The sequence below is a fragment of the Anguilla rostrata genome, chromosome 6 (assembly GCF_018555375.3).
Source record: "Anguilla rostrata isolate EN2019 chromosome 6, ASM1855537v3, whole genome shotgun sequence".
Taxonomy (NCBI): Eukaryota; Metazoa; Chordata; class Actinopteri; order Anguilliformes; family Anguillidae; genus Anguilla; species Anguilla rostrata.
In genome coordinates, this window is record NC_057938.1 from 30,835,386 (window position 1) to 30,861,758 (window position 26,373).

Here is a 26,373-nt window from a genome sequence, read left to right on the forward strand (position 1 = left end):
GTAGGTGGCGGTAATGCACCAATTTAGGTTTTCCTACCGCCATTAAAATCAGAGAAGAAGAAGAAGAAGAAGAAGAAGAAGAAGAAGAAGAAGAAGAAGAAGAAGAAGAAGAAGAAGAAGAAGAAGAAGAAGAAGAAGAAGAAGAAGAAGAAGAAGAAGAAGAAGAAGAAGAAGAAGAAGAAGAAGAAGAAGAAGAAGAAGAGGTCTGAAGTGCTGCAGTTGGACTCTTTTGCAAAATCTCGCTCTGTCTCCCAATCACACCAGCCTACATCCAGGACTGGCTACGCTGTATGCGTGTTTGCATATATGTGTACGCATACTTCTCATAGTCTAAATTTATATACATTACTGTTATCACTTTCTCATAACAAACACTTGATAAACACTTGATAATAAATTATATCTGACGAAAAACACGTTTTCAACGTACAAAAATGCCTAGTTACATGAGCAAAATGTGTTCAGACGCTAAGAAGAGAGAACACAAGTTCACAAGTTCTTGGAAGAATTTAGGAAGCATGTTTAATTTTAGCTAAGGTAGCCAATACTGTTTATTGTAACTTGGCGTAATTTTGATAGCAGTACTTTTAATTGCAGGCCTAGATTTTGCAAGTGTTAATGAATTATAATGCTTTGTATGTGTGGGTAACTTGGCATTTTTGTACGTTGAAAACCTGTTTTTCTTCAGATTCTTACACAGTTCAGTGGGGTTGGCCTACAAAAAGACGTCATCACTGCTATGTCAGCACAGAATGCACCGCCTTGCATGTTTGCCTGAAGAGTCTTCCTCTGCCAATGCAGCCTTCACAGTGTGAAATTACGCACCGTGTCGTAAGCGTTATCTTGATTTTAGAGCAAGAATGTGAAAATTATTATTTTTTTAAATAACGTGAAAAGATACAACTGCAGATTTCGTCACTCCAAAATGAAGTACTAGAGTCCGCCTTTGTCCACTGGAACAAGCGTTTTTTTATTTTTAGCAAGAACCGGTAAGTAGCTAGCCCTCGACGTCTAATCTAACACAGTAGCCTGTTTTGTGACTAGCTAGCCAGTTTGTTAGTTAGCCTACTAGCCAGCTAATTAGCCATATGAGGCGTACAGCTCTTTATCTACCCTCTCCTCAGCTTTTCGCTGTCATGAAAATAAGACTGGTGCTACTTAGCTAACTTAACTTTTGTAACGTCAAGATTGATAGCTGGTAGCCTGTGTTTACGTGGTATGTACTTTCAAGCTTGCTGACTAGCTACTACCAACTACTAAAATTTCTGTGATTTGTGCTTATGGATACTGTTAAGCATTTAGCAAGCTAGTACCAGCCAGCAGGTAACGTGATACTGGTGCTGGTAGCGCTAACAAGCTAGCTCTCGCGCTGTCGTCGTACTCTTGGCTATGACGCTACAGCGACAATATTCATTCTTTATTCATTATTTGTTTTAAATCTCTAGTTAGCTAATATATTGGATGCGTATTTGACTGGAAAGTGGTGGAATTATGTCAACCTCTCTTCGCGAACGCCATTTTTCACATAGTTAACAGTTACTTGGCCTCTTCACAAGCAACACTGCCAGCAAGTACTCTGCATTCCTAGCTTACAAATCCTGAATTAAATTATAATGCTGCAGTGCACGCAACAGTTTGCTATTGTCAGATATTAGGCTTGCTAGTTGGTTGGGTGTATAGACGACGGCATATTGTTTGGGATGGCTAGCACTACCAGATAAAATGCTCAGTTGGCCAGCGAGCCAACTAGCTAACATCAGGTTGTGTAATTGCTTTAGTTAGCCGTGCATACGTGAGGTTTCTACTGGTTATGTAGCTAGCTTGTTCAGTGGATTTCTAGCCTGGTGAATATAAGTTGCTTGCTCGACTTAACATTCTCTAAATGATTACGTTGAATACGCGTAGCTGATGTCGCCTATTATGTACTGTGCAGCTGAATGCACGTTTTAGCTAGCAGACTAATTCATGTTGGCGAGTGAAATGCAACAGCGTCGATCATGGATATTAGCTCGATAACGTTAGTAATCGAGCAGGGAAATAGGCAGTTCCCAGATAGCCAGCGACTCTGGGCCGGATCTGAGCCGTCTCCTGCCCGGCAGTGCAGATCCGGCCCGTAGTTGGTCTGGAAACATAGCGCCCACTTCATTGCAACGCAATGTGCGCTGTTTTCCTCCATATGTAGGGTAAGCGCATGGTTTGGTAACTTGCAACACTGCTTTGGCGTGACCGGGCCAGCTTTCGGTTCTTAACCTCAGCACCGGATGTAATGTCGCCCCCTGCTGATATACGTACGTTTTCGCTCAAAAAGCAAGGCTGCGTCCGAATAATGGGCCTCATTCACCAATATCTTCCTAAGTTTTTTCTTAAATTTGTTCTTGAGAAAATTCCTAAGAAAAGTCTACGTCCGATTCACGACGTGTTCTTAAACCGCAGAATTGTTCGCACATGTGTTCTTAAAATGATGAATCCCATTGTCCTCGTAAGTGTAAAGCGCGTGCCAGTTATTCCTAATTAGCATAGATAAACGCCCCGCCAATCCCCATAAAAGGGCAAGAGACTGCACGGTCGTGTGCACACAGAAATCGAAAAGAGAAGTTGAGAGCGTCAATAATGCCCAAACGAAAATCTAAAGACGGTGGAGCACCGGACTCCAAACGTAAGAAAAACTTCAGTAGTTCTGAAGTGGAGGTTTTGCTACGGGAAGTGAACAGCAAACGACCTGTCATATTTAGTAGCGTCAGTAGTGTATATAAAATAACACAAAAAAGATGCATGTGATGATATTACTCGTTCAGTGAACGCTGTATCCGGAGAAGGGCGCACAACTGATGAAGTAAAAACTGGTTGATGTCAAATCTGAGGCAAAAAAAAATAATAATAATAATACTGGTGGGAGTGGGCGCAAGGAATTGCGTGTTATGTATTCAAACGGCAAAGCGCTTCTCGTCACATTAATACCGCTAATTAAATCAACCGGCAGTAAACTGCATCGGAGTAAACCAGTGGCTGCACAAAACACTGCACAAAAAATTTATTGCCAGTCATTTTGGTGTCACCCCCCTTGTGACGTTATCTTCTTCAACATGTCCATGTGTTTAATAATCAGATCATAATCAGTGTATTAACCATAACACAGAAGTCTGTCTTTCAAGAATAAAGGATATGAGATGTTTCTAGCCAGATGTTTTTAATTCAATATGTTTGAAACTTAAGAATGATGTTCAGTAGTAGATTTGTAGGCCTAACATGTTATGCCTATCTTGCATTCAATTAACAATTATTTTCATACAATCATACTAATTGGGATTCATGTCGATAAATATGAGTAGACAGGAGGGTGAGCGTGAGCAACCATTCTCAATGTGACAACCATTTAATTTCATGTTTGTGACTGGTAGCCTATATTTCTTTTTTTTTGTTTTTCAATTCCAGCCTTGGTAATGAAGTAAAATTTTTCACTGGGTTGTCCACGTTTATATTGCCTGCATGAAACAACACGGTAAGAACACACAGGGCAAAGTATCTAAGATGCGCTTTTAGTAGTCCATCTTCGGAACATCGTAGTTTCACCACGGCAGACCCACATCAATTACATCCGCCGTCGCAAAATTACGTAGCCTAGTGTAAGTGCAGTCGGATTCTCTTAGCACCGTGGTTCTTTTCCTAAGTCCTTATGAATTCTCCTTCACATCTTTCCTTGACCTCATGACGTTTTCCATCGAGGTCAAGGAAAAGTGGTTAGGAAGACAGGACGTAATTTTTTTTGACTATTCGGTCGCAGCCCAAGTTTCCCCATTGGGCGCTGTTACACCAAATTTTCATCCCCCCTATTGTTTTCTGGGTCACATTGTGACCTTACATTGTGCCGATTGGTCAGACCTCTCTGTCCGAAGATTCAGGTTCAAACAAGCTTTATTGGCATGACGTATATATACATATTGCAAAAACATGAGTACAATAAACACATGAACAGAATACAAATTTGTGCATGTGTGTGCATTCGTGTGGTATTTCTGTATCCTAGCTTGTGTAATGGCGTGTGTAAATTAGGTGAAACAGTGAGTACAATAATTAATATTGAAAATATCTCTCTCTCTAGCAAGATTCATAGATCACTTTCATAGATCACTAGCTAGCTAGAAAGAGAAATAAATACATAGCCAGCGAGACCGATCACTAGCTAGCTAGCTGGAAGAGTTTCTTACTCTTGTATAAAAGCTTCTCTTCCTAGCTAGGCAGCTAGCTAGCGATCACTCACTGTCGTTAGCAACCAGTAGAGAACGCTTGGAAAGCATGCATGCAAGCTAGTCAAGTTGACGCTAACTTGTAAGCATTAAGGGAACGTAACCGGAAACGTAACCCCGGAAGAGAATGGGGGGATTACATTTTTTCCATTCATTTTTGACAGCAAAAATAAAGTACTTCCACTCAAATATTTGTTAACTCCTTGCATTATATTATAAAGAAAAATTACTGATTGTTTCTCCGAGGTAAAGTATTTTTTCCTACACACAAACAAAGATATGAATATATTTATTATTTATGCCAATGTCTGCACTATCCTCTTTGTACAGGCGATTTAGGCATGTGAATAAGGACACAACTGAGTGCTGAAGTTTCGGTATACGGTGCAACACTACGTCAGACACACATTCCAATCCATCCAGCTTAGCAGAGAATGCACATTTCAGAGCGCCTCAGAGACAGATAGGATAATAATACATATTTCCATATAGCCTAATCAATACGACATTAAGAAAAAACGAAACAAAAAACGAAATATCAACTCGACATCCCTGCTAGCATGCGTGCTGCGCAAAGAATACCTTATTATTTATTTAGACATTGGCAGACTTCAGAATTTGCCTCTTGTTTATATTCAATAGTAATTGCAGCGAGAAACTGCAGCTGTAGACACAAGAAAGTTTGTTATATTATGGTAGCAACGGAATGAAGCGGACTACATATAGGCTATATTTACCATCATTGTTTTATTATACCAACGTGTTTTCGCGCGTTTGCAGAGAATCTCAATTACTATCAATAAAAATGGTTTAGGTATTTCTCAGCATAATGACGGATGGAGATGGGACAAAAATAATTTTCAACCGTTTTAGCAACGTTCCAACACTCCTCATCACTGTTCCATGGGTCACAAAAACTATTACACTAACGCTTACATTGCAGTGTGAAATATCCACATTATATAATACCACTAACCTATTTAAAGACACTCAATTTCAAAAAGAACGTATAGATATTGTGAACAGTAATACTTGCATAGCAACATGGCATTTTATCTGTGTTTAGTAGTATAGAGACAGAAAATCAATGACAAAGTCCTATCCGCTTCTGTTTTGCGTAAGAAAACGATGTCAGATAGACCTATCAGCAAAGAAATGGCTTAGCTATGCCCCGAAGTCCTCAATAATAATAGTACTCTCCAAGAAATTATGGAAATCGTTGACAACGTTTCGTTAGGTGCTACGCCACAGTGAATGCGCAAGTGAATGCGATAAGACAATATTCCGTTACGCGGAACTATAAAACGCTATTCCAAATGCAAAATCAGACATGTTATACATCGTTAGAAAGCTTATACTCTCACCTACTGAATAAATGAACTGTCAATCAAGCCAAATTGTACTAAAAACGGCGACAACGTCGTAAGCAACAGGAATCCCAAACGGATTGTCCAAGACGATATATGACCACTCAGTCGCAAAAGGGACATCTCTACTCGTAAAACCAATGGTAAGATTGTATATTTAGTCAATGTTTAGTCCCAGATATTGACTGTAGAATGAGATGGTAAAGTTTTTTTTTTTTTTTTAAATTATGTCTCGTTTATTTCGTTATTCAGTGAGCAGCGTTTTCACTGCTGTATTGGCATTTTTTAGGGCTAACGTCGGGTTTATCTTGTTGCTACGGAATATTACATTACATTACAGGCATTTGGCAGACGCTCTTACCCAGAGCGACGTACAACGAAGTGTATAACCATAACCAGGAATAGTTAGGAACCATAGGAAAAGAAAAGTAATTATTCATCCTCTCAAAAAGCTTTTACTAACAAACTTTTGGCACAATGCTTCCCCGACGTTCAGACCCTCCCCTCACTGCTAAAAACTAGACCCTACGGTGTTGGATTACTTGCGTCGCCATGGATGTCGCTTGCCGTAAATAAGTTTACTAGATGTCGTAACACTTAGATTTGGAGCTCCAGCTCTTCCGCACCCCAACTAATAAAAAGGTCCAAATGGCGGGCAAACAATATGGCGGACATAGGTGATCCCAATTGCAAAGTTGTAGAGCACATTCATATGCATAGTTTGATGAAGTTTTGTGTTGATCTAACTTATGGTGTGGGAGTTATGGCCTTTTACGCGTTACCCTTTGTTATAGCGCCACCATCTGGTCGACATAGGTGATTTTTCGTGCCTGAGTAGTGGGGGGCCATAGGAACCCAGCTACCAAATTTGGTTGGTCTACAACTTATGGTTGCTGAGCCTCAGACATTTTAGTGGAGAAAACTTCCACACCCCAACTAAAAAGCCTAAATGGCGGGCAAACAGTATGGCGGACATAGGTGGTGCCAATGGCAAAGTTGTAGAGCACGTTCATATGCATAGTTTGATGAAGTTTTGTGTTGATCTAACTTATGGTGTGGGAGTTATGGCCTTTTACGCGTTACCCTTTTTTATAGCGCCACCATCTGGCCGACATAGGTGATTTTTAGTGCCTGAGTAGTGGGGGGCCATAGGAACCCACCTGCCAAATTTGGTTGCTCCAGGACTTATGGTTGCTGAGCCTCAGGCACTTTTAGCGGAGAAAAATAATTAGAATAATTAGAATAATAAGAATAATCCTAACAAAAACAATAGGGTTCCACCAGCTTCGCTGCTTGGACCCCTAATAATTTTAACAGATACAATAGGGTTCCAGCAGCTTCGCTGCTTGGACCCCTAATAATAATCCTAACAGATACAATAGGGTTCCACCAGCTTCGCTGCTTGGACCCCTAATAATCCGAACAGATACAATAGGATTGGACCAGCTTCGCTGCTTGGACCCCTAATAATCCGAACATACAATAGGGTTCAGCCAGCTTCGCTGCTTGGACCCCTAATAAATAGGCCAAAATAAATAATGAGAGAAGCTATATTTAATTTGCTCATATTATTTTTCTTTGATGCTGATTAAGATTAAGTGGTGATGAAGATGATAAACATGTCATTTACAAAGATGATGATTGTATGAATACAATACATAAGCCTAATTTATCAAGATTTTACGTAAATTATTGCATTTTGCCCATTTATTTATCATTTCTTGGCTAACTCTTAGAACTTAGTTCAGTGTGCTGTGTAAGCGCGAAAATTTGCCTGTGTGCTGTGATAAACCGACCATCACGTCAGTGGCTACAGCTTTTTGTAGAATACCTCTGTTTTAAAATTCGCTTCACAGTTTCCTTTTAATAGTAGGCTACTACTCATCACTTTTCTAAAGATACAAACGTTCATTTTTCGGTAGATTTGTCATATCTTATGTATTTCATGATTGAAAACAAAACTCAAACATAAAGCAAGAAACGGTTTTTAACTGATGGGGTACATTTATCAGTACTAGGCAATGACATGTTGAATAATTTCCACCTAGTACTGCTTAGATTGTCACTCCCGGAGTTCAGGATAGCATGAATAACAACATTACAGTACATTAGGAAATTCCTAATATTTCAAATACTTATCTAACGTTCGTAATAAGGCTTTGACACGTTAGTCCGGACAGTAACAGAATTATCAGAGGACCTCGGATTTCTCAGAAAAAACACGAGGTTTTAATTAAACCACAATTACTTGATTTCCTGGTAAAATCATAGATATGGTTGTTCCGGAGGAGAATTACGATGGTAAAAAAATAAATAAATACATTAGGATCTGACCTCACCTCTAGTGAAACTAATCCTGTCTGGACAGGGCTTTTGTCTGACATCAGCACATCGGTAGTGAGCTTTAAAAAGGAAGAGGGCTAAAATAAATTTTAAAATCTCCAAAAGCATCCCATTGCAATCGTATGTGTGAAGCTGCATAATTCACAGTCTTTGCATAATCTTAAGATGTGTGCACTTCTAGGACTAAAAACTCATTTAGGACAGATTGTTTCTAAATTTGGGAGTGTCTCAGATTTTAGTTTAGTCTAGAAGTTGTCTACTGTATGGGAGGCATAAGGAAACAAATAGGAAATAGGCTATACTATTTAACATTCGCCTTAGCTAATGTTAGCAGCAATACATATCCCTGTGATTTGAGCTAACTGGTTGTGCAGTTAACATTACAAATGTAATAGCCTATTCGAGCTTGGTAATTACAAGTGACAGCACATGTCATGGGAGCTAGCTAGCTAGTCTAGCTTTTTGTATCCGAGATGATTCTATTAGATCTTTTTTAGAAACAAATTGAATATATGACATTTAATGCATTAAAATGAGAGAACTAGCTACCTATTTAACTGAATGTCAGTTACATTCCTGTAGTTGTCCACTCATTCAGGAGGGAATTCGTAATGTTAACTTTAGCTACGAGAGCGTACAGGTATGTAGCCTATTTCTGGTCTGGTCTGCAGCTCATCAGCACTGACTTGTGCTAGCTCGCTCCACACAGTTCTGTGATCCATACGCATTTCAGTAACCGTGGAAGTACTTTACGGTCGTGTTCCTTGTAGGCTATTCGTCAGTTTTATGCATTCCACAAATCAGAGTGATCTGGTGAGTCATATGTTGACCAACCAGAGTCTAGTGTTGAATAAAACAACGCTGCTATAACTTCGTAACGCTGCTATAACTAAGAAAAATCATGCATTGATTCTTATTCTTATATGTGTTTTGGATACAACTCGGTTGGAAATGTGACTGTAAACCCCTTAGTTTGACAGAAAAAGGCAGGAGTCTCCATTATAGTCTATGGGGAAATCGGTGCACTGGACGCCATATTGGTTTCTGCAACTTCTGACTCCTCCTGCCTCTCGAGTTCCTATATACGTTCTGTGTGCTCCCCATTGGTTTCTTTTGGAGTCGCTGTCTCTACATATTCTCTAAGCCCACACTTGGCCACTTGTGGGCGTCACCTATTTTTTGACTGACAGCTGTGTTCGTTAGGCTAAATGTTGTCCAGGTTTCATGTTATCATTTTCCATTCTGAATAAAAAACATTTTTGCAGTAACCTAACTCTGAAAGATGTTAGTCAATAGTCAGCTGATTAGCTTGGCTGTCTAATGTCTAGCTAGTGAGTAACAACCAACAATAAGAAAAAACATTTTCTTTGTAATTAGCCAGCTAATGTCTTCGAAGTTATGTCTGGTTTGCTAGCTAGGTGGCTGATAGAAACGATCACAAACAACTAGCAACTAATACGTTATTAGTTTTATGATCAACTTGATTTTACTTGATCTACGTTTCTCTTACAACATACATACAATACAGAAATCATGAGTGAATCCTCCATTGTGGAACTATAGAATGTGGAAATAAAATTTGAAAAGGGGGACAATTTACTTGACGGATCTTTAGATCAAATCTTATTGGTTACCGCGACGCGAAATTGTACACAGATATCTCTCAATGATCAAATCTGTAAAGGCTGTAGTTTCACAGCTCTGTTTGTCACTGTGTACCAGGTTTAGAGAAGCAAGATTATTTCTGATCTGACAGTCATTGAAGTGTTGGAAGAAAATTGGGTTGGTGTGGTCGTGCCTGAGGGAGTTACCACTGTTCTATCTGATGAATGTGTTCCTAAGCCATATGTGTGTCATATCACTTGGTTCCTTGGCTGAAATTAATTACTTTGTAGATGCTGATTTTTAGCGTTTTTAAAAAATGCTAAATGTAGAAATACAGTCTGGCTCACATGGTAGGTTACCGGGGGGTAAATTCCAGTCAGAGTTATGCACAGTGTTGGGGAAGCTACTTTGAAAGCATAGCTTTGCAAGCTACCAATTACTTCACGCTGGAAGAAGTTTAACTACAGCAAAGCTACCCTAGGGAGAAAATTAGTTTGGTAAACTAAAGCTACTTGGAAAAAGTAGTTTAAACTACTTCGTAAAAAATGATCAAATTGACAATGTACACACGGTGTGATACCTCTGTCTGCTTCAAGTAACGCCCGTCGTGTCCACATCTTGGCAAAGAACGTCCAGCGACTTGTACTTGATGGGGTCAGCGAAGTTCAACACGCATCCCTGGCTATTGACGAGTCCACTGACAACACTGACATTTCCCAGTTGTGCGTTTTTATCAGATATTTCGATGGGAAAGATTTCAAAGAAGAACTGTTGGCTTTGATTCCGCTGGAAGGTAATACGACTAGTGACATTATCTTTGGAAAACTGGAGGAGCTATTTAACCTCTTAGCGCACAGCCCCTAGTGGTGGGCACGCCCGCGTGCCTAAATTACTGAACTCAAACATTCGGTGCTACTGCAACCAAAGTGTGAGATGAAAACAGAAACGCGTTGTTTCAGTTTCATTAGTAGATAGATAGCAACTATGCCGAAAACGGAGTTTCGCAGCCCCACCATTGTCGCTCCCGTCGTTCATTTAACACACACCCCCTCCCTGCAGTCTCATCTAAAAAACACCCCCCACCCTTGACATAATGGACAATATTGTCTATCTTGGCATTCATAAAAATATTCTTTCACCACTAAAAAATCGTATTCCGTCATAGCAACAAGATAAACCCGACAATAGCCCTAAGATATGCCTATACAGCAGTGAAAACGCTGCTCACTGAATAACGAAATAAACGAGAAAAAGTTTTTTAAAATGATACCATGTCATTCTACAGTCAATATCTGGGACTAAATATTGAATAAATATAAAACCTTACTGTTGGTTTTACGTGTAGAGATATCCCTTTTGAGACTACGTGGTCATATATTGTCTTGGACAATCCGTTTGGGAAATATAGGCGCATCTGTGACGCCTGGGTATCTTCCAAAATAGCTGTGCGTAACACCACACCTGTTGTTTACGGCGTCGTCGCCCTTTTTAGTACAGTCTGACTAGATTTACAATTCATTTATTCGGTAGGCGAGAGTATAAGCTTTCTAACGATGTATAACATGTCTAATTCTGCTTTCGGAATAGCGTTTTATAGGTCAGCGTAACAGAAAATATTCTTAGCATAGCATTCACTTACGCAATCACACTCTGTTAGCAGACAAATACGATGCACCTAACGAAACATGTTCAAGGATATTTCGTAATTTCTTGGAAAATACTATTATTATTGAGGACTTCTGAACATAGCTAAGCCATATGTTTGCTGATAGACCTAGCTGACATCGTTTTCTGGAGCAAAACAGAAGCGAATAGAACAATATAATTGATACTGTCTCTCTGTCTCTATCTACTGAACATAGAGGAGATTTCACCATTGCTATGTAAGTATTATCGTTCAAAATATTTCGGTTATATACGTTCTTTTTGAAATTGAGTATTTTTAAATAGGTTAGTGGTGTTATATAATGTAAATATTTCACACTGTAATGTAAGCGTTAGACGGAAGTGTAATAGCTTTTGTGAAGCATGCAACAGTGATGCCGTCAGAGCTGGAACATTGCCAAAACGTGGTGGACGGGTGAAAATTGTTTTCATGTTGTCTCATCCCCATACAATAAAACATACGAGAGTACAGAGTATAGAAATACACACGAGTTAATTATTACACATTTAGGTACTGTACCGCATTGTGTGACAATGTTTTTGCATTATTTTTTTAATCTGATAGCAATGTTTCATCTTAAACCCTCATAAGGGGCTCATTTATATGCTTTATAATGGACAAAAACATTTTATTCAATTTTGGAGAGATTTTGGATATGTTTCTGGACACCTAGCTATTTTAGACCACTGTACTGACTGAAAGCTTGTAATTCCCATTTGAAAATTATGCAACAGTGATTTTCTTGAGTCAAAACAGTTGATTTGTAGTGAAATACATGGATATGTTATGATTTACAGCAATGCATAATTTAGACATTTTGGATAGATTTGGAGATGCTGGGTACACTGCTTAGTTTTTGCTTCATACATCTATAGTAGTTCTACATATCCACCCTTAGATTTTATGAACTTGTGGTCAAGAAGTTTTTGACCTAGCACATGTATAGTTTAACCTCCTGCATATATTCAATCTCGCAGTATTTCATTGCGAACTTAAAAAGTGCAAATTTATTTTGGATTTTTTGTCAAAACAATTGCATTTGTGGCACTTTATTTCTTCCAGAATTATGAATATAAACTAATCTGTGTTAGTATTGTAAATTGTACAAATGTCTTGCTTCATTTAAGCCATTTTTCAAGTCTCTGTGGTGTTCACGTCTGGAGTTATAAAGCTTTAAATAGGGTACCCCCTAAATGGGCAAGGATTGGCAAAATTTGGCTTGTGCCTTAAGAGGTTAAAAAGTATGGCTTGTCATTTGAAAAAGTCAATCTTATCACAGATGGTGCTCCTGCCATGGTTGGAAAAAAAAGGGGTCTGGTGAGCAGAGTTAAGAACGTCGCTCCCAAAACTAATGCACTTCACTGTCTCATTCACCTAAGCGAACTGTGCGCCAAACTAAGTGGGGATCTGAAAGAGGTTATGGACAAAACAATGAAGATAATTAACTTCATCAGAGGGAATTCACGTACGCAGCATTGCCTGTTCCGCAAACTTGTGCTGGAATCTCAAGCTACTCACGATGACCTCTTACTCCACAATGACGTGCGCTGGCTGAGTAAGGGCAAAGCCTTGGGGCGCTTCATTGAACTCAGGGATCAAGTTGTGGATTTTTTGAAGCAAAGTAAATCAAAAGGAGCAGCTGACCACTTGCGCATCATGCAAGACAGAGAATACATGTGCAACGTTGCATTTTTAGCCGTCATATTTTCCAATTTGAAAATGTGTTTTAATTTTGTCAAATAAACTAAAGTTAAGCCTGATGTTAAGAAGTTGGTGTCAGAGGGGAAATGTAATTTCTCCCATTAACCAAATGTGAATATTTCAGCCTTAGGTTAGGATTTTATTCATTGGATTCATTGTTAAATGACATGGTCTACTTAACGTTTTATTTGATTTACAGATTCCTTGCAGGTATCTTGTATACCTTGCAAGCAAGCGCAGCTTTGTGAGTGAGGTAGGCCTGACTCCTGCATCGGGTTGTGTAGGCTACTCGCCAGTAGCTGACAGGTGGATTTGTAACGTCTTTAGAACCTGCGGGTCGAATGCACATATTTGGGGTCGGTAAATCATTCCTAATAAAATTATTTCCATCTCAATTGTTTTTGGTGTTGCTTCAATATAGGAAGAAAAAAAATGCTAGATAAAATATCGGAAAGCATTTTTTTCCTCCTCACATTTTCTGAATTCATTAATATTTTGTCGGATGTGGCCCGCAAGCCGCCAGTTGACGATTACTGGTGTAAATGGAGAACAGCAGAGACCCCAGTACAGGTCCCTGTGGGAGTCCTGTAACAAAGGGATGAGGTGCAGAAACAGACTCCATCCAGGTGACCTGGTAGGACCTATGTTTAAGATAGGAAGCAAACCAAGAGAGGGTAGCCACAGAAATGCCCATCTCAGCCAAAGTAACCTCTGGCTTAGTAGTAGCTATCATATTTCAAGAATCACAGTTTTACAATATGATTACACTCACTTGTACCCATACGTCTAGCACCAGTATAGCATATAAAATCTTTATTTTTTATTGGATCAATAGCATGGCAGGGGGCATGTTAGTATTATTCTCTGGTACAATAGAATGAGTAATTATTTTGACACCCATAAGGCTCTCTTAGCATTTCATAGATTGCTTGTTTAATGTCTGGATTTGTGTCCAGGTGAAATTAAACAGTTTTTATGTGACAAAGAACACCAGTCAAGTGAGTGGAGATTATTTTGACTCCCCCTGCCTCACTGCGGTTGCAAAACACAAACCCAACAGTCAGAAATGTGTAATTCCTCGGCATATTTCTTAGTCATTTGGTGATAGTGATTCAATTGATAACTCTGTTTATTCCTTTATTATTATTGTGCAATCCACCTCTGTCTTTAGGTCTGTTAATACCATGGAGGGGGGGTCTACATTTGAGGCTAGCCAGCCCAGACCTCCTATAAATGCAGGGTTTCCCCCAGAAAAATTGTTAGGCCCGATGGCAAGTATCTTTTGACAGGGGCCGGCGGCCAAGTATCTTTTTTGACGGGGGCCCGGCGCGGGCCAGTGACAGACTGATGGCAGCATTAAGGTAGGGCCCTATAGTTTCTGTGATAACAGAATCACGGACAGAATCGCGGAATTGAAAATTTAAAAAAGCTATAACGCAGATTCCATAGGGCCCTACATTAAGTCTGTGCTAAAAGCTGACTGGAGATTTGAAAATATGACTACGTAATGTAAATGTTGTTATAAATAAGTCATTTATTCAACACACATTTTAAAAAACCAACAACTATTTACAGCATAGCAGAGTCTTACAAAGTAACAATGTACAATGTACAGTCTTGGAATGCTGTGGTTTCTTCAACAACAAAAGAAATTAAATTAAAAAAAATAATATCAAAGTTTTTGCACTCTACAAAAAACTTGTATTCAAGTCCTGATTGGCTGCTTAATCTTACAACAAGCCTTGGAATGCTAGGCACATTTAAACATTTAAAAAAACTTTCTAATGGTTTTTTCCCTTTCCTCCTTGCCATTATCCCTACATGTCACAAAGAAAGTATCTGTGTTACTGACTGTTTGGCTAGCTAGCTAAGTTAGCTAAATGACCACATTGTCATAAAATTTTTCCTGACCGTGAAAACTGCCTGACTTGTTTACATTTTGGACAGATGTGACTCCTGAGTACGAGGTTAGTTAGCCTACTAAATAAGAAATGGCGGCTTGCTGGGTAACATTAGCTTGTGTTGAACGTCACTACGCACAATGAGGGTAAAGAACACTGATCTCAGACCTGCTGTTTTCATTGCAGAAGAGAAAACTCAACACTGACTAGGAGAGAAGGCTAGACAAGTTGCCAGCTCGGGAGCTGAAATTTAAGAAGACTGCTGGTAAGGCTCGTCTGATGTCTGTCAAATGAGTGAGTACGTACAGTGCTTCTCAAGGGGTTTTGTATTGGGTTTCTCATGGTGCCAGCTTGTTGTAGTTTGAATTAGACCACCGCGCCGTTTGCAATATTTTTTTTAAATATATATATATATATATATATATATATATAGTAAACGCTAAATGGTAATCCTTGAACATACTGTAAAAATTCAGATTAGGATAACTATAATCCACAAGCGTTTCTTAAAGAATTAGTTCGCATTTTTAGACCAAGGTCCGCTGAGCTACTCATCGCAAATTATCCTACGTATCCTATCCTACGACCTCGGAGTCTGATATTAACCTCTTGACCACAAGCACATAATTCAGCATGTGCATAAAATTAAATGGAAAAGACTCAATGAGTCAATGTTCTTTAGTTTAAAAAATCACTCAGCAATGCATGCCTGTAATCTGTATCGCACCACTGTGCCTTGGAAAAAAGTTGCCCCCCCCCCCGCCATAATCTCTGTCTGCCCCCCAGTCACATATTGCTGAGTATCAAAAACATGTTAATTTTACATTTTTTGGATCTGGAGGGCACTCTATTCTTTAGTACTTTTGTGATCCATATTGTTAATTTTCATGGAATCAAGGGATAAGGGCACTTATTTAATGTGTTGCATTTGAGTCAATCAGGTATCACTGGCCATATAGCATTCCTGTAGCTTGGCGATGATGTTTGTTTGGGATTAATTGCTTGTACGCACAAGTAGGCTATATTTTATTTTGTACAATACATTTGGGGAGAAAAGTTGAAAGTTGTTTTTTTTGTTTGGATTTTGACCGCAACATCCGATTAAAAACCTGGTTATAAGAACATTACATGTTGATCTTTAATATATATAATATATTTAATATAGTGTGTCTTGAGTATTATTTTCAGTATAGCAGCAACTCCTCTCTTGTTGAGAATGAGGAATAGTATACCTGTCCAACCCATTCTCTTGTAAGCTTTTTGTGATACTTATAATCGAGATGGGTCTAATTGCAGCAATGCGACATTTGCTCTTATTTTTGTTAACCCTTCACACAATCTCCCTAGTGGTCGGAACGGCGGCTTGCCTAGATTGCTCAACTAAGACATTTATTGCTCCTGCGACCAAACTATGAATTGAAAACAGAAACTCTGTGTTCTAGTTTCAATAGTAGACGATACACGACAACTATGGAGTTTCGCAGTGCCACCATTGTCGTGCCAATTGTTCATTTAACAAGCACCCCCTCCTTACAGTCTCATCTGCAACTACACCCTCAGCCATGACACACTGGACAATAGTGTCTATCTGGGCATTCATAAAAATATTCTTTCACCAGTAAAAAATTATTCTGTCACAGCAAGTTAAATTCAACAATAGCCCTAAGATATGCCATTACAGCAGTAAAACCGCTGCTCACTGAATAACTAAATGAACAAGATAAATTTTTCTAAAATGATACATTTTCATTCTACAGTCAATATCTGGGACTAAATATTGAATAAGTGTACAACCTTACCATTGGTTTTACGCATAGAAATGTCCCTGAGACTGAGTGGCCATATTGTCTTGGACAATTCGTAAAATATACGCTCATTTCTGACACCTGGGTACCTTCCAAAATAGTTGAGTGTAATACCACACATCTTGTTTACAGTGTTGTCGCCCTTTGTAGTACAATCTGGCTTGATTGACTATTAATCTGTCTAATAGGTGACTGTATAAGCTTTCTAATTATGTATAACATGTCTAATTTTACTGTCGGAATAGCGTTTTATAAACCTACATAACCAAAAGTTGTGAATCAACATCCAGGGCTCGAAATTGCGACCATTTTGGTCGCATATGCTCCCGAAATTTAATCTGTGCGACCTCAAAGTATAATTAGGAGCATTTGTGCGAGTGCAAACAATTGTTCTGGTGCGACCTTTTTAAAAAAAAAAAAAAAACTTTTTCCAGTCGAACGTCCCTTTCTCTGTACTTTCGCTAGTTAGTACACTCAGTGCCTTGTGAGCTGACACTGACCATTCTAACCAATTGAGCTTGAAATTCTTACCTAATGCTGATTTTAGATTAATTTAGATTAATGGTTAATATTAGCCTTCAGTCACTCCCTTTCGTGGCACTCCACTGTCACGCGACACAGAGAGCTATCGCATTAACTAATGTTACCTGAAGACAAAAGTTTATGATCAATTTATTAGCATTATCGAAAGCTGAATAGTTGAAGCGAACGATTACGGCATTTTTAAAGAAACGTTAGCGTAGTGTTTTGTGTAGCGACCCGGTTGAAACAGCTAATTTCTCCAATGCAGTTTACTGGCGGTTGATTTAATTAGCGGTAATGTGACGAGAAGCGCTTTGTCGTTTGAATGCATAACACGCAATTCGTTGCGCTAGCACGCCCCCCCCCCCCTTATACTTTAAAGCCTGTGGGACGGAGATCACAGGTAACAGTGTGTTTGCAACGACACATTTTAAGCGTGACGGTTTAACTGTTATTTGTAAACCGTACTGTTATATTGTCGTTTTTTATCAATAAAAAAATATATTGCATATATTGTTGGTGCTCCTTACATTTTGGTGGGTGCTCCTAACTTTTTGAAGTTGGGAGCACCAGTGCTACCAAGTAAAAAAGTTCATTTCTAGCCCTGATCATCGCCACCTTGTGGATTCACTCTGTGATAGCAGTAAAAGACACTGCACCCGGCGAAACGTTATTGTTGATTTCCGTCAATTTTTGGAAAATATTATTATTGAGGACTTCTGAGCATGGCTAAAGAATATGTTGGGTGATAGACCTAGCTGACAGTTTTCTGGAGTAATTTAGAACAGGAAAATGAGCATTGATTCTCTGTCTCTATCTACTGAAAAACAGATATCATTTCATCATTGCTATGTAAGTATTGCTGTTCAAAATATTTCGGTTATACATGTTATTTTTGAAATTTAGTGGCTTTAAATAGATTAGTGGTATTTTATAATCAGGATATTTCACACTGTAACGTAAGTGTTCGTTGGTAGCTTCAGCAGGGTTTGTGTTTCATGCACTGGATGTGATGTGAGCTGTAACATTGCCAAAACGTGGTGGACGGTTGAATATTGTTTTAATGTCATCCCATCCCCATACAAGAAAACATTACATACTGTTTGTACATACAGAAACACATACGAGAGTTATTACACTTTAGGTACTGTACCACATTGTGTGATGATGTTTTTGTGTTATTTTAAAATCTGATATCAATGTTTCACCTGAAACCTTCATAACGGGCACATTTACATGCTTTATAAAGGACAAAAAGCATTTTATTCAATTTTGGAGAGATTTTGGATATGCTTCTGGACCTCCGGATATTTTAGATCACTGATAGAAAGCTTGTAATTCCCACTTGAAACCAATTGATTTGTAGTGAAATACATGATTATGTTGTGATTTACAGCAATGCATAATTTAGACATTTTTGATGACACTGGATAGGTACACTTCCTACTTTTTGCTTCATAGATCTAAGGGTGGATATTGCTTCATGGTTCTGCGTATCCACCCTTAGATTTTGCGAACTTGTGGTCAAGGAGTTTTTTATCCAGGACATGTATAGTTTATATATGGATCTCTCAGTATTTCGTTGCAAACTAAAAAAGTTTCAAATTTGTTTTAAATTTTTTTCCTAGACAATTAAATTTGTGGCACTTTATTTCTTTCTAAATTATGAATACAAAATATTGTTGTAAATGGTGCAAATGTCTTGCTTCATTTAAGCCACAGTCTCTGTGATGCTCAAATCTGGAGTTAAAGCTTTAAATAGGGTATCCCCTCAATGGGCAAGGATTGCCCAGATTTGGCATGTGCACAAAGATAGGATCTTCTTTCGTTAGTGTGGTTGCTTCAGAAACTCACTGCCTGTTCTCTTACATACTTTTTATTCTTATTAGTGTGGGTACTATTTTAACCAATAGGACACAGAGAAAATTAAAAAGGTACTATTTTGTGCCTGCAATTCACAAAATTCTGTTTAACTGTCGCTCTTGCCAAATTCTGATTTCTGCGTATCCACATGCTTTTGGCCATGTAGTAGCCTATAGCTTAGGATATAGGCCTAGCCAAGACAATAAAATGTTTCACTTCCACAACACATGAGCATTCTTCGTTTTATTACATTTTTCTGGGAAAAAAGTAAAATCTAACATCATCTTGATCAGCAAGTCAACAACTGGTTTCATTTTATTATGCCAATTACAATACAAAGCAATCAATATGTTATGGGTGTATGTGTTTAGATTATTGACTTTGATTCTTGGTTACCATGGTTAACTTGCACTAATGTTTACACGCCAAACTTAAATACAATCCAGTTGTTCTATTGCCATAAAATGTTTTTAGAAATTTAACTTAAGTTAGTTTTCACTTCAGATGTTCTTGCTTGCTTAAGAAATTGTTGGATAATATTAGTGCTGTAAATACACAGCAATATATAGGTTAATTTTAGGAAAAATTAGTTGTACCGAATGACTGTAAGACCAAAAATGAACTACATACCTATAGTAGTAGTAGCGTGAAAGTTTTGACCACTGCAAAAAAGTTACTTGACCTAGGAAGTGATTTGAAACAATGGGATTTCCGATAGAGGAAAACTTAAAATTATATCTTGGAAATAATTCACAACCTCTTTCTCCGAATAATGTGTTTTGAATATCAGTTGATTGGAAAAAATATTTTAAAAATTTTGTCCACAGATTTTACGATGGCATTAAAAAACCTACACAACAAATCAGAGCTCCCTGCGACATTCTCTGTTGTTGGCTAGAGAGTAAAATCTATTGAGTAAACCAATAGATCATGTGATGAGGGCACAGCTTATCACTAAAATAATAATTACTTTTGAATACAGCATCTGATCTTCATAGAACTTTGTGCTCCCTCAGACTTACCAATTTTTCAACAAGATTATTTCTCATTGGACATCTGGGTAGTGTAGAGGTGTAAGCACTCGCCTACCACTGCAGAGACCCGGGTTCAAATCTCCAGCAGCAGTACTTCCGGCTTGGTCAAACGTTCCTACGAACACAACTGGCAGTGTTCGCAGGTTGGAAGCCGGTAAGGGCATGAGTCCTGATTGTTGCATTAGCGACTCCTACTGGTTGGCGCCTGTTCAGCAGGGATCTGGGGGAGATAGCGTGAACCTCCGCATGCGTTACGCTCTCCCAGTGAAACTCTTCCGTGTCAGGTGAAAAGAAGTGGCTGGCGACTCCACATGTATCGAAGGCTGGCATGTGGTAGTCTACACCCTCCCCAGACCGACAGAGGATAGCGCATCGACCAGGACTGTGATATACACAGGGAATGACTAAATTTGGGAGAAAATGGCAAAAAAAAGATTGTTTCTCATTCTATCTGAACTACTGTCCTGAACTTATATCAACGTGCATGTCTCTGACTGCAGAAGAAATTTGCCTCAATAAACCATATTGCCAAATTGAATTTCTGCCATTTTAAATTTCCTTGCTACATTTTTCGGTGTGGTATGATTGCTTTTTCCAGTTTACAACCTTTTGCTTGGCCCCTGCCCCTGTGCATTGCTATTTCCAATTAAATTTTCCATTGAATTAATTTTTCAATTTTAAAATTGGAACAACAGCAAGCTTTCAGAGGGGTTATTTGGGTCATCGGGTCAGTTACTAAAGCTCACAGAATCTCCTTTGTAGCCCATGGAACACAGCCATTATCCACTCTAGACATGTGCACACAGCCACATGATCTGGTCACACTGCAGCCATCCATTTCTCAAAGGCGAGAGCTTTGTTTTGATGCTGAAGATACAGGAGATTTGCAACGGCACATTTTCTACTCACTGAAGTCTTCTTTGCATCCTGTCTGCATTAATTGAGCTGATTTTACCATTTAATTACCTGGTTGTTAGGACAGATTTCATTGTTCATCTTTTCAAAAGCCTGTTTATGTTGGACCAGATGTGGAAAGTCCAGGGATCCAAAAGTAAATGTTCTGCCATTTGTTTCTTCCACCCCTGAACTCAGCCAGTTGATTTCCCTAATTAGTTCCACTCCCTGGCTGAAGGAACAGTTGTGCCAATTAGCAAATCCTAGTGATGGGAACAAAATACTTGGGAATACTTTACTTTCTGAACCTGGATTTTACACCTCTGTGTTTGACAGCTGGAAGGACTACTGACTGAAAGCTAAAAGTAGCAAAAAATATTTACTCCTTAGCTCAATTTAGCAGTTCAGTAGATTTTAGTCTTACAAAAAAAATAGCACAGTCAAGTGACCAGACAGAGTCTCATTTGTTAGTGTACCCACAGAAATTGAGTGAGAAGCAACCCATTAGTAACACTAAATGCTTCTCTGTAGTGCTTGAAAACAGGCTAAAATTGCAAACAAGTACATTGTATGCTGCCAAGGTCTTCACTCTCCATGATGGAAAGAGTTTAAAGAATTTCCCCCAAAAGCCGCCCACCAAATTGGTCCCTGCATAATCTGTGCCTGTTTGGCCTCAACCGTGTGCATCCAGCTGCATTTATGTCCAGTCAATGTGCTTGCCTTTGTGTTTTTGAATGAATGGAGTGTGTGTGTGTTTGCAGTCTCAATTCTGTGTGTGTGTGTGTGAGTATGTACGCAAGTTTGGATCTGTGTGTGCACATATATTTATGTGCACTAGTGAATGCCCATCTGGCAGAAAGGAGAGTTTCCCTGAGCCAGTTGTTCTATGTGCCATAGGCGGTCCAAGAATCATGAAATTCCCCAGCGTTTTTGGATTTGTTAAGGCACTGGCTGAAAAGCTCCATATGTTGCGTCATGGCTTTGTGACTGTGATCTAACATGCTAGGGTGCTTTATCTTTTAATTAATGGTGTATGAAGTAAGGCTGTCAAAAGTGCCATGAAATTGAGCTCGAATATTAGCTTTTGTAATTAGTTAGAGTTTGAATATATTCGAATATCATTTGCCTATAATACACAAAAATAAGCTGCTTATTGTCGGGCGCAATATGCATGTGACGCTCCCTCCAATAATTACCACAGTTCCGACCCAAGACGCATGTTGGTGTGGACTGCGTTCCATCACAGACTACAAAGGGAGAAACAGCAGTGATGCCCAGCCCACCGCCTCTCTTCCGGATGAGCTCAACACCTTCTACGCACGGTTTGAGGCGAGCAACGCCATCCCTACTGTAAGGCTAGATGAGGACCAGGACGACTGCACTCTGTCCCTGTCTACGGCTGACGTGAGGAGAGCTTTTAAAAGAGTAAACCCTCGGAAGTCGCCAGGGCCAGATGGCATTCCAGGCCGTGTCCTCAGAGAAACCTCTCCCTGAACCAGTCTGCAGTCCCCACCTGCTTCAAACCGACCATCATTGTTCCTGTACCAAAGAAACCTGCCATCTCCTGCTGGAATGACTACCGCCCTGTAGCACTGACCTCCATCATCATGAAGTGCTTCGAGTGGCTAGTCAGAACCCACATCTGCTCCTTTCTTCCTGACACCTTGGACCCCCTTCAATTTGCATACCGCCCCAACAGATCTACGGACGACGCCATTGCCCTGACGGTGCACACCGCCCTCTCCCACCTGGATAAGGGAGACGCTTATGTGAGGATGCTCTTTATAGACTACAGCTCAGCATTAAACACAATTGTGCCTGCTAAGCTCGTTCCTGAGCTCAGGAACCTGGGTCTTAACACCTCCCTCTGCAACTGGATCCTGGACTTCCTGACGGGCAGACCCCAGGTGGTGAGAATGAGTAGCCTCACCTCTTCTACACTGACCCTGAGCACCGGAGCCCCTCAGGGCTGTGTACTCAGTTCCCTCCTGTACGCCCTGTTCACGCACGACTGTGTGGCCACACGCAGCTCCAATGCCATCTTTAAGTTTGCAGACGACAGCACCATCCTGGGTCTCATCTCCAACAACAATGAGACCGCCTACAGAGAGGAGGTCAGCATCTTGGCAACGTGGTGCCAGGACAATAACCTCTCTCTCAACGTCTGCAAGACTACGGAGATGGGCTTCAGGAAGCGACGGGGGGGGGGGGGTCACGCCCCCATTCACATCGACGGAGCTGAAGTGGAGAGAGTCTCCTGCTTCAAGTTCCTCGGTGTGGTCATAAATGATGACCTCACCTGGTCCAGGCAATCAGACGCAGCAGTGAAAACTGCCCAAAAGCGCCTATACTTCCTGAGGAGACTCAAGAAGTTTGGCATGTCTGCCAAAACCCTCATCAATTTCTACAGGTACACCATTGAGAGCATCCTCACTGGCTGCATTATTGCCTGGTACGGCAGCTGCTCCGCTGCTGACCACAAAGCCCTCCAGAGGGTGGTGAAGACAGCGGAGCGCATCATTGGCTGCCACCTCCCCTCTGTGCAAGGCATCTACCACACACGATGCCTTAGGAAAGCACAGAAAATCATAAAAGCCACCCAGGCTATGGTCTGTTCTCGCTGCTGCCGTCTGGTAGACGCTACCGGAGCATCCGGGCACAGACGACCAGACTCACAAACAGTTTTTTCCCCCAGGCCATCAGGCTTCTCAACCAGCAACATTAATCTCAGGGATCACATTGATCACATGACCTCCTATGTATGCTCCTTCACTTCCTATGTACGTTCAATGTACATTATCACAATCTTATTTATGCACATATTCATCAGCACTCCTGCACTTTATATGTTTAATATTTAAATATGTAATACTCCTGTTCTCACTGTCCATATCCCCCATCTGTACAGGCTAGTACTGCTGATAATGTTTAATATTATGTTTAATATTATGTATATTTTAGATATTTTTTGATATTTTTGCCCTTGCTTCTATGTAGTTGCTGCCTGCCATGTCATAAGAATTTCTTTGCTCAGTATGACCTTGTGTTATACTGTGCACTTGACAAATAAAAACACTTTGACTTTGTGGAAATGGGTGTGGCTCCACGTCAGGTCTTCACTTCGGGTATGCACGCAAGTTCATTTTATAAATGAGCCCCCTGCAGTTTCTATAGCCTAATGCGCAAATGAATAAAGCGCTTTCTCGTGGATGTAATTTGCCACAACTCGCCATTTATTAATCACAATAATAGGGAAATGATTGTTTATAGGAAATCCCTGTTTATTTCTTAACACAAAAACTATTCAAACGGCTGTAGCCTAAAACAACATAAATTACTTACTCTGTTTGGTTTGTTTAACTTCTTTCATCATCCAATTTTATCAAAATCTTCAGAACAGAAAGGAAACATAGCCTGCTATGGGAACATTATTTAGTTTAAATTGTTAGCTGACCAGATCTGTTGAACGAAGTGAAAAAAGAGACTGGCTCACGAGGCTAGCTGACCAGTAACGTTAGGTGTCCGTGGAGCTGAAATTATCACCACTTGTTCTGGATCCAAGGCGGAACGTTTTTTGTTGACAGAGGAAGTAACATTAGCAGAGGAAACAAACTTTGCGTGCATGAACCTGATTCGCTGCATGAAATTAAAGCCTGTATATTCATGTTAATTACAAAACGCGGGATCCAAAACTAATATTCAAATGCTCAAATTTTGGTTCAAACTTTAAAAAAAAAAAAAAAAAAAAAAAAAAAAAAAAATTTTTCGAATAGTTTTCGAACTTCGAATATTTTTTGACAGCCCTAGTATGAAGTGATGCCTGCCTTTTACAGATGGTTGGTGAAGTCATCCTGCTGCAACAGTGGTGTAAAAGGTCCCAAAACGGCTGTTCCCCTCTCCCGTGTTCATATCTGGCACTGTCAAGCTTACCTTCCAGCCTTCAATGATGCATGTTTATTCTTGCTCACCCTCTCCCTCCCTCTCTCTCTCTGTCCCTCTCTTTCTTGCTCGCTGGGCACTGCCAGGCAGCGGAAAATCGCCTCTTTCTCTGTTTCTTCTTCTGCTTCTCTGTCTATTCATCTATGAATCCCTTGCTGAGAAGTAGATGCGTTAAAGAGTTAATGTGGCTCTGGTTCTTTGCTTTTTACCTTAAAATAAATATGGCCCTGCATTCAAATGTGAAATCAAACTGTATTTGCTTGGGGGGTGGGGGGGCTTTTGCTCTCAGGCGCAGCCATTTAGCAACAAGCTTGGTTGTGACATTACTAGTGTGCTTAGTCTCAGCTGATGAATGCACTCTACTTGGTATTGTTCTGAGCAGCACCTGGTGGTAGTTAGTTTGCTAACTATGCTAGTTTCAATGCTATAACATAGTATTCAGATAGGAGGGGCAAGGTAATGCATCTACTGACTATGTGAAGCAGATGTTTTCTGTACATGACAAGAAAACAATTTTCAGGGTTTTTTTGGCCCGCATGCTATTCCATTTTGCACTACATGGGTGAAAACGCCAAAAAAAAAAATTTGAGCAAAAGCTTGTGTGCTGGACCAAAATAAACACGCTTTCAGTTCTAATCGCTAGGTAGCCTTGCGAGCCAGTCTCTTTTTTCACTTCGTTCAACAGAGCCTGGCTGATGCCTTGACGTTCTAGGCATAAACGAAGGAGGCAACCTTCCCGGGATAGTTGTATTTTCCCAACCAATCTGAGTGTTTTGGCCAGGCGTGCTCTGAAACGTGCACTGGAAAACATTACCGGAGGCAAACTTTTCCACAGACCCGCATCAGTTCGCCACTATTTGGGGAAAATGTTTGTATTGATTGTAACGGGCAAACAATCAAAACCTTTGCTTCTTCTGGCCATTTTTCTGGGTATTTATTTGATAGCAGGCTGCATACTGTAGGCCACGCTTGAAAAATTAAACTTTTGCCAAATCCTGTAGGCAAGCAAGCGAGTACATCTCTGTTCGATAACAGCGCGATAACATACGCGTTGAAGGCCCTTCAACAAAGTCACGCCATGTATTTGGCAAGTCTGTAATATAACAGAATTGAAATCTTCTTTGAATTCGTCCATAATTCTTTTTTTTTGCTGATAATTTGGGTTAGTTCGATAGCTTTGTCCGTTTCACTGGCGTGTTTCAGTCGGGACTTCTGAGGAAACCCAAGTTTCTGAGGGTATCCCTCACCTTAAGTCTTTCCCTACAAACTTCGTGACAAGCCTGTATCATTCTTCATCTAGCGATGGTGAATAGGTTGGGCTTCATTGTTTGACTTGACTTGCTGTCCCCCGAAGAAGCGGTGGATGCTTCTCGACTAACGTTATCCCGAAGATTACAGACATTACAAACTGTGTTTAAAATAAGTGTTGTTCATTTTAAGTTAACTATGGACATGTTTTACCTTGACTTGATGAGGTTGAGGCAGTCAC

General features: G+C 39.9%; 1 protein-coding gene across 6 annotated transcripts in view; it reads left to right on the forward strand.

Annotated features, from left to right (window-relative positions):
• Positions 1–351: 351 nt before the first annotated feature.
• The window catches only part of extl3 (exostosin-like glycosyltransferase 3), a 75,231-nt gene continuing 49,209 nt past the window's right edge, over positions 352–26,373 (forward strand). Inside the window, exons 1-2 of one of the 6 annotated variants that reach the window (XR_010330785.1) lie at positions 352–989; positions 15,014–15,121. The gene's annotated coding sequence lies outside the window, so the exon portion shown is untranslated. Of the gene's footprint in view, positions 990–15,013; positions 15,126–26,373 lie in introns of all 6 variants that reach the window. The other 5 variants (XM_064341052.1, XM_064341049.1, XM_064341048.1 and 2 more) reach the window with 5 other exon arrangements.